Genomic DNA, 18,238 nt, shown 5'->3' on the forward strand with positions numbered 1-18,238 from the left:
CCATCTGCCACCCACTGCCACCACCTCATGACCCATCTGCCACCCCACTGCCACCCCTCATAACCCATCTGCCACCCCACTGCCACCCCTTCATAACCCATCTGCCACCCCTCTGCCACCCCCTCATAACCCATCTGCCACCCCACCGCCACCCCACTGCCACCACCTCATAACCCATCTGCCACCCCACTGCCACCCCTCAAAACCATCTGCCACCCCATCTGCCACCCCCCCCTCAAAACCATCTGCCACCCCACTGCCACCACCTCATAACCCATCTGCCACCCACTGTCACCACCTCATAACCCATCTGCCACCCCACTGCCACCCCCTCAAAACCATCTGCCACCCCACTGCCACCCCTCATAACCCATCTGCCACCCACTGCCACCACCTCATGACCCATCTGCCACCCCACTGCCACCCCTCATAACCCATCTGCCACCCCACCGCCACCCCTTCATAACCCATCTGCCACCCCACTGCCACCCCTCATAACTCATCTGCCACCCCACCGCCACCCACCCATAACCCATCTGCCACCCCACTGCCACCCCCTCATCACTCTGGTTCTCATTCCCCAACCAGCCAGAGCCAGCGCTGTGGCCCCACACAGCCCCGCAGGGCCTGCAGTCTCTGGAGCTCCAGTCACACACATCCATATTCATGGCACCACATGGAGGGAGTGGAGGCTTGGGGGTAGCGCACCGCAAGGGATCAGCGCGGTGCGCTACCCCCAAGCCTCCACTCCCTCTCCATGTGGTTCCATGAATATGGATGTGTGTGACTGGAGCTCCAGAGACTGCAGGCCCTGCGGGGCTGTGTGGGGCCACAGCGCTGGCTCTCCTCCCAACCATGGATGGGAGGGAATTTGGAGAAGGGGTGTCGAGGGGTGATGGGAGACCCCTCCTCCTGACCCCTCCTGTCTCAGCCTCCAGTATTTATGCTGCAGTAGTTTATGTGTCGGGGGGCTAGGGTCAGTTTGTTATATCTGGAGTACTTATCCGGTGTCCTGTGTGAATTTAAGTATGCTCTCTCTAATTCTCTCTTTCTCTCTTTCTTTCTCTCTCTCGGAGGACCTGAGCCCTTGGACCATGCCTCAGGACAACCTGGCATGATGACTCCTTGCTGTCCCCAGTCCACCTGGCCGTGCTGCTGCTCCAGTTTCAACTGTTCTGCCTGCGGCTATGGAATCCTGACATGTTCACCGGACGTGCTACCTGTCCCAGATCTATTATTTGACCATGCTGGTCATTTATGAACATTTTAACATCTTGGCCATGTTCTGTTATAATCTCCACCCGGCACAGCCAGAAGAGGACTGGCCACCCCTCATAGCCTGGTTCCTCTCTAGATTTCTTCCTAGGTTTTGGCCTTTCTAGGGAGTTTTTCCTAGTCACCGTGCTTCAACACCTGCATTGCTTGCTGTTTGGGGTTTTAGGCTGGGTTTCTGTACAGCACTTTGAGATATCAGCTGATGTACGAAGGGCTATATAAATACATTTGATTTGATTTTATTTGATAGGAGAGAAATTGACTTTAGAAGTGTGCTTGCTTTTCCCTCAGCCTGGTCTTGCATGAGTGAGCCCCCTGCTTCAGGGCCTCTGCATGAGATATGGGTCCACTCCAAGCTGAGCCATGGCTGACAAAACACTCTTCCACTGTATTTTCTGCAGCGTGTGGATGGCTGGGTGGTTTAAGTGCTGCTGGTGGGAGCTTAATCTCTTGGGGACGGTGACCTTGGCAAGACTGTCACTACCTCAGGTACCTAGGGACCTGCTCAAATCACTTAGATTTGACAAACACAGTAAGGTGATTGGCCAGAACGGCCAGAGAGGGTGGATACGTCTGTACATAAGCCAAGCTTGTTAGCCCCTGATCCCTTGGTAATTGAACCAACCATTGACTTAATCAATACAACTGAGCCACCCTTTGAGGTGGCTGACATGCTGGTGTTGACTCTGTCCTGGTTACACCAGTATTACATTCCCTCAGGTATAATGGAGATTGGAACACTGCAAACACACAGAAAAATTATTGGCACGGAATCTCGACGAGGGATTGTGGACTTCAGGAAACAGCAGAGGGAACACCCCCCTATCCACATCGATGGAACAGTAGTGGAGAGGGTAGTAAGTTTTGAGTTCCTCGGCGTACACCTCACAGACAAACTGAATTGGTCCACCCACACAGACAGCATCGTGAAGAAGGCGCAGCAGCGCCTCTTCAACCTCAGGAGGCTGAAGAAATTTGGCTTGTCACCAAAAGCACTCACAAACTTCTACAGATGCACAATCGAGAGCATCCTGTCGGGCTGTACCACCTCCTGGTACGGCAACTGCTCCGCCCACAACCGTAAGGCTCTCCGGAGGGTAGTGAGGTCTGCACAATGCATCACCGGGGGCAAACTACCTGCCCTCCAGGACACCTACACCACCCGATGTCACAGGAAGGCCATAAAGATCATCAAGGACAACAACCACCCGAGCCACTGCCTGTTCACCCCGCTATCATCCAGAAGGCGAGGTCAGTACAGGTGCATCAAAGCTGGGACCGAGAGACTGAAAAACAGCTTCTATCTCAAGGCCATCAGACTGTTAAACAGCCACCACTAACATTGAGTGGCTGCTGCCAACACACTGACTCAACTCCAGCCACTTTAATAATGGGAATTGATGGGAAATTATGTAAAATATATCACTAGCCACTTTAAACAATGCTACCTAATATAATGTTTACATACCCTACATTATTAATCTCATATGTATACGTATATACTGTACTCTATATCATCTACTGCATCTTTATGTAATACATGTATCACTAGCCACTTTAACTATGCCACTTCGTTTACATACTCATCTCATATGTATATACTGCACTCAATACCATCTACTGTATCTTGCCTATGCCGCTCTGTACCATCACTCATTCATATATCTTTATGTACAAATTCTTTATCCCCTTACACTTGTGTCTATAAGGTAGTAGTTTTGTAATTGTTAGCTAGATTACTTGTTGGTTATTACTGCATTGTCGGAACTAGAAGCACAAGCATGTGTATGTGACAAATAACATTTGATTTGATTTGGATACTCAGTGGAACGTGTATGCTGGGAGTTGAGAAGCGAGTGAATAATTTATTAAACAAACAAACATGGACAAAACAAGAAACACAAGCAGCGTATAGACATGATACAGAAGCCAAAACAATAATTCCTGGGGAAGGAACCAAAGGGAGTGACAGATATAGGGAAGGTAATCAGGAAGGTGATGAAGTCCAGGTGAGTTTGAAGAGGCGCTGGTGCACGTAATGGTGTTGACAGGTGTGTGTAATAATGAGCAGCCTGGTGACCTAGAGCCCCAGAGAGAGGTAGTATACGTGACAGTACCCCCTCGCCGATAAGCAGCTCCATCTGCAGGACGCCGACCAAATGGACCCCGGGAACCAGGAGCGGACCGGTCGCCTCTGCTGAGGCGCGGGAACCTGACGATCCAGCTGAGGCAAGGGAACCTGACGAGCCAGCTGAGGCATGGGAGCCTGCCGAGCTAGCTGAGGCATGGGAGCCTGACGAGCCGGCTGAGGCATGGGAGCCTGCCGAGCTAGCTGAGGCATTCTCTGTAGACTCAGCAACACATGCTTGACCGGCCAACCAAGTCTTGTGAACATGACATGCCGGCTGAGGCATGGAAGCCTGATGAGCCAGCTGAGGCATCTTCGGTTGCTCCAGCAGCGGCACACGGACCCGACGTCACCTACCAACACAAAAAAACTGATGCTCCCCTTTGGTGAGGCGTTATTCTGTAACGTGTACGCTGAGAGTCAGGAAGAAAGTACAGGGAGTGAATATTTGAATTGTCACGGTCGTCCTCCTCTTCATCTGAAGAGGAGAGGCGAGATGGATCGGAGGACCAAAATGCGGCGTGGTATGTGCTCATCATGAATTTTAATAAAGAAAACACTGAACATTGACACCCTATACAAAAACAATAAACGAAATAACAACCGTGAAGCTAATGCGACCTGTGCTGAAACAAGCAATCAACAATCACCCACAAACAAACAGTGCAACCCAGGCTACCTAAGTATGATTCTCAATCAGAGACGACTAATGACACCTGCCTCTGATTGAGAACCATACTAGGCCGAAACATAGAAATCCCCAAATCATAGAAAAACAAACATAGACTGCCCGTCCCAACTCACGCCCTGACCATACTAAATAATGACAAAACAAATGACCCCCCAAAGGTGCGGACTCCGGCCGCAAAACCTTAACCTATAGGGGAGGGTCTGGGTGGGCGTCTGTCCGCGGTGGCGGCTCTGGCGCGGGACGCGGACCCCACTTCACCATTGTCTTAGTCCGCCTTATTGTCCGGAAGCTCGGGACAGAGGGGCGGAAGCTCGGGACAGAAGGACGGAAGATCTAGTGTTTACTACGCACACCTCTCCCTTAGGCTCCACTCCCACATTTGCCCGGCACGAGCGGAGCGCAGGCATAGGACGCACTGCACCCTCCCAGCGCCCCGGAGACACAGCACGCAGAGCCGGCGCAGGATACCCTGGCCAGAAACGGCGTACCGGACACCAGACACGCTGAGCAGGCACCATACGCCCTGGCTCGATGCCCACACTCGCATGGCACTTTCGGGGGGCTGCCCTATAGCTCACAGGGCTATGGGCACGTACTGGCGACACCGTGCGCTTTACAGCATAACACGGTGCATGACCAGTAACGCGCTGCTTATAATAAGCACAAGGAGTGAGCTCAGGTCTGCTACCTGGCTTAGCCCCACACCTCGTCTGCCCCCCCCCAAAAAAACATTTTGGGGCTGCCTCTCGTACCTGTCGCACTGCCGTGCTGCCTCCTCATGTCGCCTCCGCTCAGTTTTCGCTGCCTCCAGCTCTGCTTTGGGGCGGCGATATTCCCCAGCCTGTGCCCAGGGTCCCCCTCCGTTCAGTATCTCCTCCCATGTCCAGGAGTCCTGTGATGCCGGCCGCTGTTGTTGCTGCTGCTGCTGCTGCTGCTGTCGTCGCTGTCTTTTACCACGCCGCTTGGTCGTTGGTTGGTGGGTGTTCCTGTCTCTGTGTTTGCACCAGATAGGGCTGTTTAGGTTTTCTCACATTTATTGTTTTGTTAGTCTATTCATGTATAGTTTTCTTTATTAAAGAACCATGAATAGAAACCACGCTGCATTTTGGTCCGCCTCTCCTTCAACTCAAGAAAACCGTTACATGAATAAATAGATGAACATGGACAAAACAAGAAACACGAGCAGCGCACAGACATGAAACAACGGAACAGAAACAATAACGCCTGGGGAAGGAACCAAAGGGAGTGACATATATAGGGAAGGTAATCAAGGAAGTGATGAAGTCCAGGTGAGTTTGAAGAGGCGCTGGTGCGCGTAACGATGGTGACAGGGTGTGCGTAATAATGAGCAGCCTGGTGACCTAGAGTGTAACGGTTTTCTTCCTGGGAAGGAGAGGAGGACCAGAATGCAGCGTGGTTATTGTTAAGCATCTTTAATAAAGACGAAAACGTAAACACTGTTACAAATACAAAATAAGAAAACGTGGCAAAACCGAGACAGTCCTAACTGGTGCAGAGAACACAGAAACAGGAAACACCCACCCACAAAATACCTAAAGAATATGGCTGCCTAAATATGGTTCCCAATCAGAGACAACGATAAACACATGCCTCTGATTGAGAACCACTCCAGGCAACCATAGACTTACCTAGAACACTCAACTGAACACAACCCCATAGACTACAAAACCCCTTGACAAAACAAACCACATAAATCACCCATGTCACACCCTGGCCTAACCAACATAATAAAGAAAACACAGAATACTAAGGCCAGGGCGTGACATAGAGCCCCAGAGAGAGGGAGTATACGTGACAGTAAGATTGTGTTCGTACCAAATTGTCACCTTGGAAATGCATTCCTGCGTCAGCTGTAAATGAGGAGGAATATGTATAGTGACAACTAATAAGACATGTCCCAGAATACCAACAACAGCCTCCAATGTATAATACAGCTATCATATCTAATACTAAGCATTATTATTATTCCTTTGTGATAAGCTTTGGTAGCATCGTTCCAACATGGCTGTTTAATATCTTCTGTGCTCAAACGCTCATGCTGTTCCATATCTCTTCAACAGACCAGGCTGGCAGCTGCAGCGCACAGAGTGCACAGTTTTTCAATGTGGGCAATATTTAGCATTAAATGTAGGTGAACCAAGCAAAGCCAACCTTATGCCCAGCACACATCCCCTATCTGTCTTCTAACGGAGAGGACTAAAACTGGTCAAAGCAATTACATCAATCACCTCCTTTACAATCTCAATTCACATGCCTATGAAATATTAACTCTAAAGTCAATGATGTCTGTTGTCCCCCTCCATTATCAGATAGTTGTTCTAGAGCTTGCTGTTACAAATAACCAACAGAGTTACGCCTCTGGAGGGACTTCTGGGGTCACAGGTCCATGATTTATTCAACATTATTTACTGGAATGAGACAGGGTTACCGTGGTTTCTCCTCATACTCACAAACTCATACACATTTATAAACACTCATACACATTCATACAAATCCACACACAATCAAGGCCCACCGAGAGTGACCAAACCGTGCTCTGTGTTATTAAGGAAGCAAAGGTAACCTGCCTAAATGATTACCGCCCCGTAGCACTTACGTCTGTAGCCATGAAGTGTTTTGAAAGGCTGGTCATGGCTCACATCAACAGAATCATCCCGGATACCCTAGACCCACTCCAATTTGCATACTGCCCCAACTGATCACCCACGACTGCGTGGCCAAACACGACTCCAACACCATCATTAAGTTTGCTGACGACACAACAGTGGTAGGCCTGATTATCAACAACAATGAGACAGTCTATAGGGAGGAGTTCAGTGACCTGGCAGTGTGGTGCCAGGACAACAACCTCTCCCTCAACGTGAGCAAGACAAAGGAGCTGATTGTGGACTACAGGAAAAGGTGGGCTGAACAACCCCCATTAACATAGACGGGGCTGTAGTGGAGCGGGTCGAGAGTTGATACACATCACCAACAAACTATCATGGTCCAAACACACCAAGACAATCGTGTAGAGAGCACGACAACACCTTTTACCCCTCATCCTGACCAGTTGCATCACCGCCAGGTATGGCAACTGCTCGGCATCTGACCGTAAGCCGCTACAGAGGGTAGTGCGTACGGCCCAGTAGATCACTGGTGCCAAGCTTCCTGCCATCCAGGACCTACAGTATATACCAGGCGGTGTTAGAGGAAGGCCCAAAACCTTGTCAAAGACTCCAGTCACCCAAGCCATAGACGGTTCTCTCTGCTACCGCATGGCAAGGGGTACCGGAGCGCCAAGTCTAGGACCAAAAGGCTCCTTAACAGCTTCTACCCCCAAGCCAGAAGACTGCTGAACAATTAATCAAATGGCCACCGGACTATTTACATTGAACCCCCCACCCTCCCCAATCTGTTGTTACATTGCTGCTACTCACTGTTTATTATCTATGCATAGTCCCTTCACACCCACCTACATGTACAAATTACCTCGACTAACCTGTACCCCTGCACATTGATTCGGTACCGGTACCCCCTGTATATAGCCTTGTTATTGTTATTTTATTGTGTTACTTTTTATAATTTTTTACTTTAGTTTATTTAGTAAATACTTTCTTAACTCTTTCTTGAACTGCATTGTTGTATTTGGCGCATGTGACAAATAAAGTCTGAATTTATTTGATTTAATATGTTAACAAAACCCAAATCACTTGAACCTTTTCAAGTTACACATACAGGTATTGTCTTTGCTTTAGAGGCTCCTGAGCATTCCTGTCAGCATCCATAACGCCTTCATCTCTAACCACAATCCCACAGAATGTCTGAATTATATAGCCTACCCTTCACTCCAATTATAGTGTTGAAGGCTAAATAAAAGAGTTTGGCATTGTTAAAATAAACCTACTGTTAATGACTCCTTATTATCTAGTGTGTCATCTTACAGCATATTATTATTATAATTATTATTATATATGCTCCTGGTGTACTGTAACCTAATTAGTGTGGTGACCAGAGTGGTGAAGTGATGGGTGATATTAGGTTAAAGACTGTGAGGCATGGTGTTGATCATCCCTGTCCATGTGCTTCTCATTACTGTGTTGACTGATGCACAGACCACACATCTGCACCACACCACACTCCAATTACCACAAGACAAATAGCCTACAATGGAGTGGCTTCTCGGGAGTATATTTTTCTCTCTCAAGTGCATTTCAACCATAGAGTTAAATAAAGGAATCATCTTAGGAACTACTTTAAATGTTAGGAGCCCTCAATGACAATGTCCATGCTAAAATATGTTATATCCATCTACAGTCCTCTATCTATCTCTATGATTTCAACCAACAACAAGACTGAGGGCAGTGCTGCTTCAATCATGTTAAATATATATATATCTACCATTATCACTTAAATACTCTAAAAAGGTGCTATCTAGAATCTAAAATGGTTCTTTGGCTGTCCCCATAGGAGAACCCTTTGAAGAACTATTTTTGGTTCCAGGTAGAACCCATTTTGTTCCAGTTAGAAACCTTTCCACAGAGGGTTCTACCTGGAACCAAAAAAAACAGTTATTTTAAGAGGACAGCCGAAAAAACCCTTTGGAACCCATTTTTAAAGTGTATTTCTATACAGAGAGACCACAGTAACATTATGAAAATGACTTGATTGTTTATCAAAACCCGAAATGAGGATATTCTATTAACTGTGCAGGATGTGGAAATCAGGGGAGATTAAATACATGAGGAAGTACAATGGAACCAGCTGTGGGTGCTCAGTAATGTCATGGTGAACACAACCGATTCGCTGCACTTCTGAAGTCTTGTGAGCTGCTAGAGTGGCCCTGCCCACCTGTAGGTGAAGAGAACCACTGGAGAGGACATGGATATTTCCGACTGATGTTTCATTGCTATGCCCAGCAATAGAAATGCACCAATTGATCAACTTGCATAAGAGTTGTCTCCTGACGTTCAGGATTCTCTGGTTCGGCTCATTCCATCAGGGGCTGGATACCTGGCACTTCATAAACTATCTGCCATAGAACAAACACACTGGAGATGTGGAAGGCTGGAGTATCCTCCCTGCTCCAGTACAGTATAGAGGTGTAGGGAGGCTGGAGTATCCTCCCTGCTCCAGTACAGTATAGAGGTGTAGGGAGGTTGGAGTATCCTCCCTGCTCCAGTACAGTATAGAGGTGTAGGGAGGCTGGAGTATCCTCCCTGCTCCAGTACAGTATAGAGGTGTAGGGAGGTTGGAGTATCCTCCCTGCTCCAGTACAGTATAGAGGTGTAGGGAGGCTGGAGTATCCTCCCTGCTCCAGTACAGTATAGAGGTGTAGGGAGGCTGGAGTATCCTCCCTGCTCCAGTACAGTATAGAGGTGTAGGGAGGCTGGAGTATCCTCCTGCTCCAGTACAGTATAGAGGTACAGGGAGGCTGGAGTATCCTCCCTGCTCCAGTACAGTATAGAGGTGTAGGGAGGCTGGAGTATCCTCCCTGCTCCAGTACAGTATAGTGGTGTAGGGAGGCTGGAGTATCCTCCCTGCTCCAGTACAGTATAGAGGTGTAGGGAGGCTGGAGTATCCTCCCTGCTCCAGTACAGTATAGAGGTGTAGGGAGGCTGGAGTATCCTTCCTGCTCCAGTACAGTATAGAGGTGTAGGGAAGCTGGAGTATCCTCCCTGCTCCAGTACAGTATAGCAGTGTAGGGAGGCTGGAGTATCCTCCCTGCTCCAGTACAGTATAGAGGTGTAGGGAGGCTGGAGTATCCTCCCTGCTCCAGTACAGTATAGAGCTGTAGGGAGGCTGGAGTATCCTCCCTGCCCCAGTACAGTATAGAGCTGTAGGGAGGCTGGAGTATCCTCCCTGCTCCAGTACAGTATAGAGGTGTAGGGAGTTAATAAGAATGTTAAAAACAGTTTAATTAAAACTAATGAATGGTACTGCCTTCAAATGTGTTCAATTGTGCCAATAGATGGTCTGCCATTTGATGAGTGAGACTTCTGGCTCTATCACTATGGTGAGAACTATACATCTGGAAGAAAATGAGGTACTGTGTCCCTAGTGGCATTAAGACTGTACTACTGTACAAACCTCCAAACAACATTCATTTAAGAAATTGCATTGTGACAGTTCAGGTTCAAGGGAGTCCTATATGTGTCAGATGAAGTACCACAAATCAATTCAGCAGGCTGAATGTGTTTTTAATCCTGAAGCAGACACAGAGAACTTATCCACCCAGGAAATACTAATAGGAGGCAAGATGCTTGTTTACTGCATCACAGCCATGATGGGAAGGAGGAAAGAGAGAGAGGAGAGACAGAGAGAACGAAAGGGAGGGAGGGAGGGAGGGAGGGAGGGAGGGAGGGAGGGAGGGAGGGAGGGAGGGAGGGAGGGAGGGAGGGAGGGAGGGAGGGAGGGAGGAGGAATCCACCAGAAGCACCATGAGAAATGCAAATCTTCCGCTCAACTGTGTGTGACTCGTCCACACTTCCTACCCCTGAGATATTGTTTCTCACAGCCCATCAACTGGGTTAGGCACAAAGCTCAACAATGACTCTAATTATTATCACAACAATGCTAATACTCCTCCTCAGAGAGATGAGTTATTCTAAACATGACTTTATTTACTCATCACCCACTGTTGTGTTCGTTTCCCACGTTACAGTGAACTCGGTGTGGTGTATCCAACACGGACAGAGAATTATGATTAGGGTTGCAAAGGGAAGGTATATTATTGGAAATTTGAGGAAGTTTACCAGTAAACTACCAGAATGTTAGTATCTTTTAAGGATTTTATGTGATCTATATCTAGTGGCCCTTTTGGGTACTTCAGATTATCAAAGGTGGCGGTAATTATCTCTGGCCCTCTCTCTGGCCTTATCACATGTCATATATATGAAATAATTAAGTAAGACAATTTTAAAATTAAACATAGAATGACAAAGGTTTAAATCATTGTTCTAAATGTATACAACAGGTGGGTCTAATCCTGAATGCTGATTGGTTAAAAGTGCATTCCAGCTGATAAATGCATATGTTCCATTTGACTGTAAATACATGGCAGTTCTAAATGTATCACCATGAGTGAATACCATTGGTGTTAAATCCCTTATGGAAAAACCACTTGAATTTCAAAGGTGAACCCATAAAGTGTTAAAAAAAAACTTTCTTTAATGTGATCTTGTGTGAAGTTAATGTAACAATATGTAAAGCAACATGTGATAACATGAAACTACACACGTGAAAACAAAAAAAACAGTTTGACGCCAGAAACAGGTTTTCAAATTTCATGTGATTTTCCACATGTGAAATCATGTGATTTTTTTTGTAACGGATATGAGGGTTTCAGTATGAAATGTTAATGTTTCGGCATCAAACTGGTGGCATTTGGGAAAAAGGTCAATTGCACAGGTAATTGAAAATAATGCCATTGTTGATTACATGCTTTTTTACTTCATTTGGCTATTTTGTCTTGAACCATATGGTCTATCTAATAGAAAGTCATGGACAATATTCAAATATAAACTAACAAAGTTACGATAGATTTCCATAGATTTTCTGTTAATTACCAAAATTACTGAAGATTCCGGTAACTTTGGTAAATTACTGGTAGCTTTGCAACCCTAATTATGACAAAGGGCAGATTCTTAGAAGCACTAAAGAAGCCTGAACATTTGATTCCTCCTGCACTACCTACTGTATTCACAGCAAGGAACTAACTACAGTACATGGCGTAATCATTGGTTTTAACACATGGCTTAGTTAGAGGGTAGGTTCAAACATAGTCTCAGGTGTGCTTTGAAATCACACCTGTGGTTCCACACCTGAGACTATGTCTGAGACACACAGATGGATGGAGAGACTGCTGCCTTGGGGAAATGTAACGTCCATCTGGACAATACAGCACATCTATGTGATGTGGTTTCTGACATATAACAGATGTAGATACTATATATATGTGGAAATGTGGAAAAAGTAAACAGGTCTGAATACCTTCCAAATGCACTGTATAAAACACACAGAGTGCAAAGCTGTCATCAAGACAAAGGGTGGCTATTTATAGGAATCTCCAATATAACATGTTTTTTGATTTGTTTAACAGTTTTTTGGGTTACTACATGATTCCATGTATGTTATTTCATAGTTTGGATGTCTTCACTATTATTCTACAATGTAGGAAAAAAAGAAATAAAGAAGAGCCCTTGAATGAGTAGGTGTTCTAAAACTTTTGACTGGTAGTGTACACAGTGTATTCGGAATGCAATCAAACACATTGACTTTAACCACATTTTGTTACGTTACAGCCTTATTCTTAAATTGATTCAACATTTTTTTCCTCATCAATCTACACACAATACCCCATAATGAGAAAGCAAAAACAAGGTCTTAGAATTTTTTGCAAATGTATTAAAAATAAAAAACTTAAAACATTACATTTACATAATTATTCAGACTCTTAACTTGTTGTTGAAGCACCACTGGCAGGGATTACAGCCTTGAGACTTCTTGGGTATAACCCTACAAGCATGATGGCACACCTGGATTTGGGGAGTTTCTCCTACTCTTCTCTGCAGATCCTCTCAAGCTCTGTCAGGTTGGATGAGGAGCATTGCTGCAGAGCTATTTTCAGGTCTCTCCAGAGATGTTCGATCGGGTTCAAGTCCGGGCTCTGGCTGGGCCACTCAAGGACATTCAGAGACTTGTCCCGATGCCAGTCCTGCGTTGTCTTGGCTGTGTGCTTTGGGTCGTTGTTCTGTTGGAAGGTGAACCTTCACCCCAGTCTGAGGTCCTGAATGCTCTGGAGCAGGTTTTCATCAAGGAACTCTCTGTACCTTGCTCCGTTCATCTTTCCCTCAAACCTGACTGGACTCCCAGACCCTGCCGCTGGAAAACATACCCACGCCATGATGCTGTCACCACTATGCTTCACCATAGGGATGGTGCCAGGTTTCCTCCAGACATGGAACTCTGGAGCTCTGTCAGAGTGACCACTGGGTTCTTGGTCACATCCCTGACCAAGGCCCTTCTCCCCCGATTCCTCAGTTTGGCCGGACATGCAGCTCTAGGAAGAGTCTTGGTGGTTCCAAAATTCTTCAGTTTAAGAATGTGTTCTTGTTCTTCTTTTATATATACATTTGCAAAAATTGTGTGTTTGTGTGTGTGTGTGCGAGTGCATGGAATCATCCATAAAATGCCCTGGTAAATTACTTAATTTTGTTTTATTTGGCATTGCGGTACATTGCTATCATTCAAGCTGAATTTAGATAACTGAGCACTGACGTCAATTCAACGTCTATTCCACAGTGGTTCAAAGTAATATATATTTTTAAAGACATGTAAACTATGTTGATTCAAACAGTGTGGCCCAGTGGGTTGTATCTGTTTTGGAGAACTTGGAACATATGTCTAATGACTGTACGACAGGAGGAGGAGGAGGAAGAAGAGATTAAGAGGAAGGAAATTATGTGTGATTGTTTGTTTAGTGCTGTGTGCGGTGAGATTAGATTAGATTAGGGCTGTAGACTTGCTAAGAACACAGTAGCACACCTCTTACAGTAGTTTGATTGAATATGTGCATTAGAAATGAGGAAGAGAGTTCTTTCAAATCAAATTAAAATGTATTTGTCACATGCTCCAAATACAACAAGTGTATACCTTACTGTGAAATACTTACTTACAAGCCTTTAACCAACCGTGCAGTTCAAGAAGAGTTGAGAAAATATTTACCAAATAAACACCACCTATTGTATAGGTCCTGGATTTGCAGGAAGCTTGGCCCAAGTGATGTACTGGGCCGTATGCACTACCCTCTGTAGCGCCTTAAGGTCAGATGCCGAGCAGTTGCCATACCAGGCGGTGATGCAACCGGTCAGGATGCTCTCGATGGTGCAGCTGTAGAACTTTTTGAGGATCTGAGGACCCATGCCAAGTCTTTTCAGTCTCCTGAGTGGGAAACGTTTTGTCGTGCCCTCTTCACTACTGTCTTGGTATGTTTGGACCATGATAGATTTTTGGTGATGTGGACACCAAGGAACTTGAAACTCTCGACCCGCTCCACTACAGCCCCCTTGCTGTTAATGGGGATCTGTTCGGCCCACCTTTTCCTGTGTCCACGATCAGCTCCTTTGTCTTGCTCACATTGAGGGAGAGGTTGTTGTCCTGGCATCACACTGCCAGGTCTCTGACCTCCTCCATACAGTCTCATCATTGTTGGTGATCAGGCCTACTACTGTTGTGTCGTCAGCAAACTTAATGAGGGTGTTGGAGTTGTGTTTGGCCACGCAGTCGTGCATGAACAGGAAGTACAGGAGGGGACTAAGCACACACCCCTGAGGGGCCCCAGTGTTGAGAATCAGCATAGAAGAAGTGTTGTTGCCTACCCTTACCACCTGGGGGCGGCCAGTCAGGAATTCCAGGATCCAGTTGCAGAGGGAGGTGATTAGTCCCTGGGTCCTTAGCTTAGTGATGAGCTTCTTGGCCACTATGGTGTTGAACGCTGAGTTGTAGTCAATGAACAGCATTCTCACGTAGGTGTTCCTTTTGTCCAGGTGGGAAAGGGCAGTGTGGAATGCGATTGAGGTTGCGTCATCTGTGGATCTGTTGGGGCGGTATTCGAATTGGATTGATTCTAGGGTATCCGGGAGGATACTGGAGGATGATGTGAGCCATGACCAGCCTTTCAAAGCACTTCATGGCTTCCGACGTGAGTGCTACGGGGCGGTAATCATTTAGGCAGGTTACCTTTGCTTCCTTGGGCACAGGGACTATGCTGGTCTGCTTGAAACATGTAGGTTTTACAGACTCAGTCAGGAAGAGGTCTGTCCTTTCGTATCTTACAAATCATACGGAGAAAGAATCATTGGCGTGGTATTAACTTACAGGCCCAATTGTTTAATTGTGTTTCAGTCCCTTTAAAAGGTTGAGGACAAGTCATGTTGAAGTGCTTAGGAGGGTCCATGTCTCTGTTAAAATAAGCACAAAGTGCCAAAGCCTGGCTAAACACATGCATTAAAACCCTCTCAACACAATGTGGTGTTTTTACAGTGAGTGGGATTATTGTCTGTGGTAAGAGAGGTTTACTGGTAAACTACAGTAGATGACGCCCCGTGTTTTTATCTCAGCAATAATAAGGGATGTATCAATAACTCATGGTTGATCATTTCCACAGAGATACACAATCTATTTCAACTAGAATGACAGCCCATTTTCCTCTTTTCTGCATTAATGATGGATTTAGATAGCCCTTTCCTGCAGTCGAAGGACCAAATCACCCCCTAGTGGCCTCGTGGGGGGAATGTTAGTAATATTTTTCCTAATTTCATAATTTATAAACATACTTTTTTAACAGCTGAAAATCCGGTGTTTCTATGGCAAACGGTTCTGTTATATTTCAGTCTTCAGTGTATATAAAGTGTAATGTTGGGGTTCAAACTCAAAATGTAATACATTTCAACTCCATATCTGACATGATACCGGTGTCTTCTTTATTTATATAAACCCGTAACCATGTATTGTAGGTGTATACTTTTGTTTCAAAGTAGATTTGTTTAAGATTACCAAGAAACCCACTGCAGTAATTTAACACAGCTGATTGATCTCCTGCAGATTAAATATGTACACTGAGCCACCATTTCCAGTGTGTCAGAAAGGGAAAGTCAAACACTAGTCCGATCATTCACCCTGGAATCTGGATCATACTTAGTCTGACTATGGAGATGCAATGTTTACACATGGATTGAAAAGATAATGAGGAACTTACCTGATGCAGATTTTCTACATTCTCTATTTCTTTGTGTTTCCCTACCAGTCTGTCCCTTTTCTGATTACTTCTAGATCATTTTTTTATGGTGATTGGGTGGTCCTGTTAGAATTGGTGGGATTCTTATCCAATCCTCATGGTCGGTGGCTGTGGCTCCAAGAGACGTCTCTCAGCTCCCACCATGGAGCAGAGAACTCGAATCGGGAACAGGGAAGGCTGATTACCCAGAATCTCCATCCCTATACTCCTCCCCACTGCAGGGTAAAATAACAAGAGCACCACTGATAATCCAGGAGGTTTTCTCTAGCATCAGATAAGAGACTGATAAATGGCTGGGTATCTTCTCTTTCTCTGTAAGAAGGGGTGTCTAGCTCTGTTCTGTTATCCTGCACTCGTCTCACCCCACACAGGTTGCAGTGCTCTGCTCACTCCTCCCTGATTGGTGTAGCGGCAGGGCCGGGGGCTCGCCGTGCGTTTGCCGCGGTTGTCATGGTGTCGAGCGGAGTGTGGTCACAGCGGCAGCTGCGGCAGATGCCCTTCTCCAACCCCTCTCGGTCTCTGTCAAAACTGCCAGCTCCTCCCCTCCTGCTGTCTGTCTGTCTGTCCTTACATCAGACTCCCCTCTTTGGCGCTTTGCTTTCTCACTCTCTTTTCTCACGCTCGTCTTTCTCAACCCTCCCTCCCCCTCGTCTATCTGTCTCCCCTCCTTATCACTCCTACACCAGCCTCCTCTCCCCCACTCATTCATCTTCAGTATCTGCTTGTATAGGGGCTGTTGATGTCAGCTCTTCTCTCTCTGCTCCCTAAATTGCAGGTGAAATGAGTTATCCGAGGCTAATCAAGGATCAAGGGATTTTACATGGCTTTACCCATTCCTGCCTGTCGCCACCAATCCTACAGAGTTTAGTCTATAATTCTGCAGTTCACCATTTGCATGCAGAATCAATACATGAACCTGTAATGTAGGCTACCTTGTGTTGCATCTAACCAGACTGTAATTGTGCTACCCTAATTGTGTTAATTGAATGGAGCCCCATGTATTCTGGTGACTCTCCATATGTGATCCAGACCCATTGTGGGGATAAATGAAGAACCTTTGAAATGACAATAGGAGAGAGGATATGTGCCAGCGATGTGCTCAGCCTCATGGAAAGCAAGACAGGCGAGCAGAGAGTGAGGGGATCATTGATTCACTGTGGTGTTCATTTTCCCCAGTCAGATGACATTACCTATACAGGAATGGCTGGCTTGTGGCACTGCAGACGACACACACAGCAGACGACACACACAGCAGACGACACACACAGCAGATGACACACACAGCAGACGACACACACAGCAGACGACACACACAGCAGACGACACACACAGCAGACGACACACACAGCAGACGACACACACAGCAGACGACACACACAGCAGACGACACACACAGCAGACGAGGCGCTCTAATAAATGCTCTGATACGCACGCACGCTCACACACACACACACGTATCTAACTACTCACTATGCCCATTTACTAGAAACAATAACAGGCCAAATTAAGATTCAGTGTGTCACTGGCATACCAATATCATTCTGAAAAACATGCCCGGTCTTTAATAAGAATGCAAATGTAGTGCCAGCAGGTATTCACAAGATGAAAAGATCTGAGGATGTCCCACACTGCTTCTGTTCAACAAAAAGTAATTCTCCATCCAAATGATTGATTACCCATGTTAACGATTATCATCGAACATCTGTATCACATAGGGATGATTTGATAGCCTAAATCCTGCTCAGACAATCTCCCTGGTTAGTCTGCAATCCGGTCAACCACACCTAATCTATAGAGGGATTCATTTAATTACTTGATGAATTTAGAAAATTCTGTAATTAGAAATTGGCAATGTGGGTTATTCATCAAGATGCAGCCTGGACTGTGGCTAAACCCTCTTCCCCATAGTGCTGGTTCCTCATCTCTGCTCCTTTGATGGCTTGTGGGTCTTGACATCCATAATGTATACGGGTCTGTTCTCTCATTTATTCCTGCTGAAATAAATCCTGCATGATGTGGCTTTCCATGTTTCTCTTCATTTGTCTGAGGCAGGAAAGAATTGTCTCAGTAAACAAAGAGAGATGGGGGGGGGTAGCTTGGTCTTGGTTATTCAGGTTTGATTATTAGATTGTTATTTAAATTAGGCAAAAGACATGGCTCTATATATCGTCAAAACATCTGAATAAAGGTATTTAAATAACCAAAGGAGATATTTGGTTCACGAAACAGACAGGGGACGACAAACAGAAGAGAGAGAGAGAGAGAGATATGCTCAATTCTGAGAGGGTGGGGACAAGAGATCATACTGACACATTTGGCATATGCTGTCATGGGTGCACAGAAGCTC

The 18,238-nt window shown here is 45.9% G+C and overlaps 1 protein-coding gene across 1 annotated transcript in view; it reads right to left on the reverse strand.

The window, feature by feature from the left end:
* The window catches only part of LOC112231140 (short transient receptor potential channel 5-like), a 46,809-nt gene extending 30,414 nt beyond the window's left edge, over positions 1-16,395 (reverse strand). The window contains exon 1 of the mRNA XM_042311623.1: positions 15,853-16,395. The gene's annotated coding sequence lies outside the window, so the exon portion shown is untranslated. The remainder of the gene's footprint in view (positions 1-15,852) is intronic.
* Positions 16,396-18,238: the final 1,843 nt, after the last annotated feature.

The sequence above is a fragment of the Oncorhynchus tshawytscha genome, linkage group LG33 (genome assembly GCF_018296145.1).
Source record: "Oncorhynchus tshawytscha isolate Ot180627B linkage group LG33, Otsh_v2.0, whole genome shotgun sequence".
Classification (NCBI taxonomy): domain Eukaryota; kingdom Metazoa; phylum Chordata; class Actinopteri; order Salmoniformes; family Salmonidae; genus Oncorhynchus; species Oncorhynchus tshawytscha.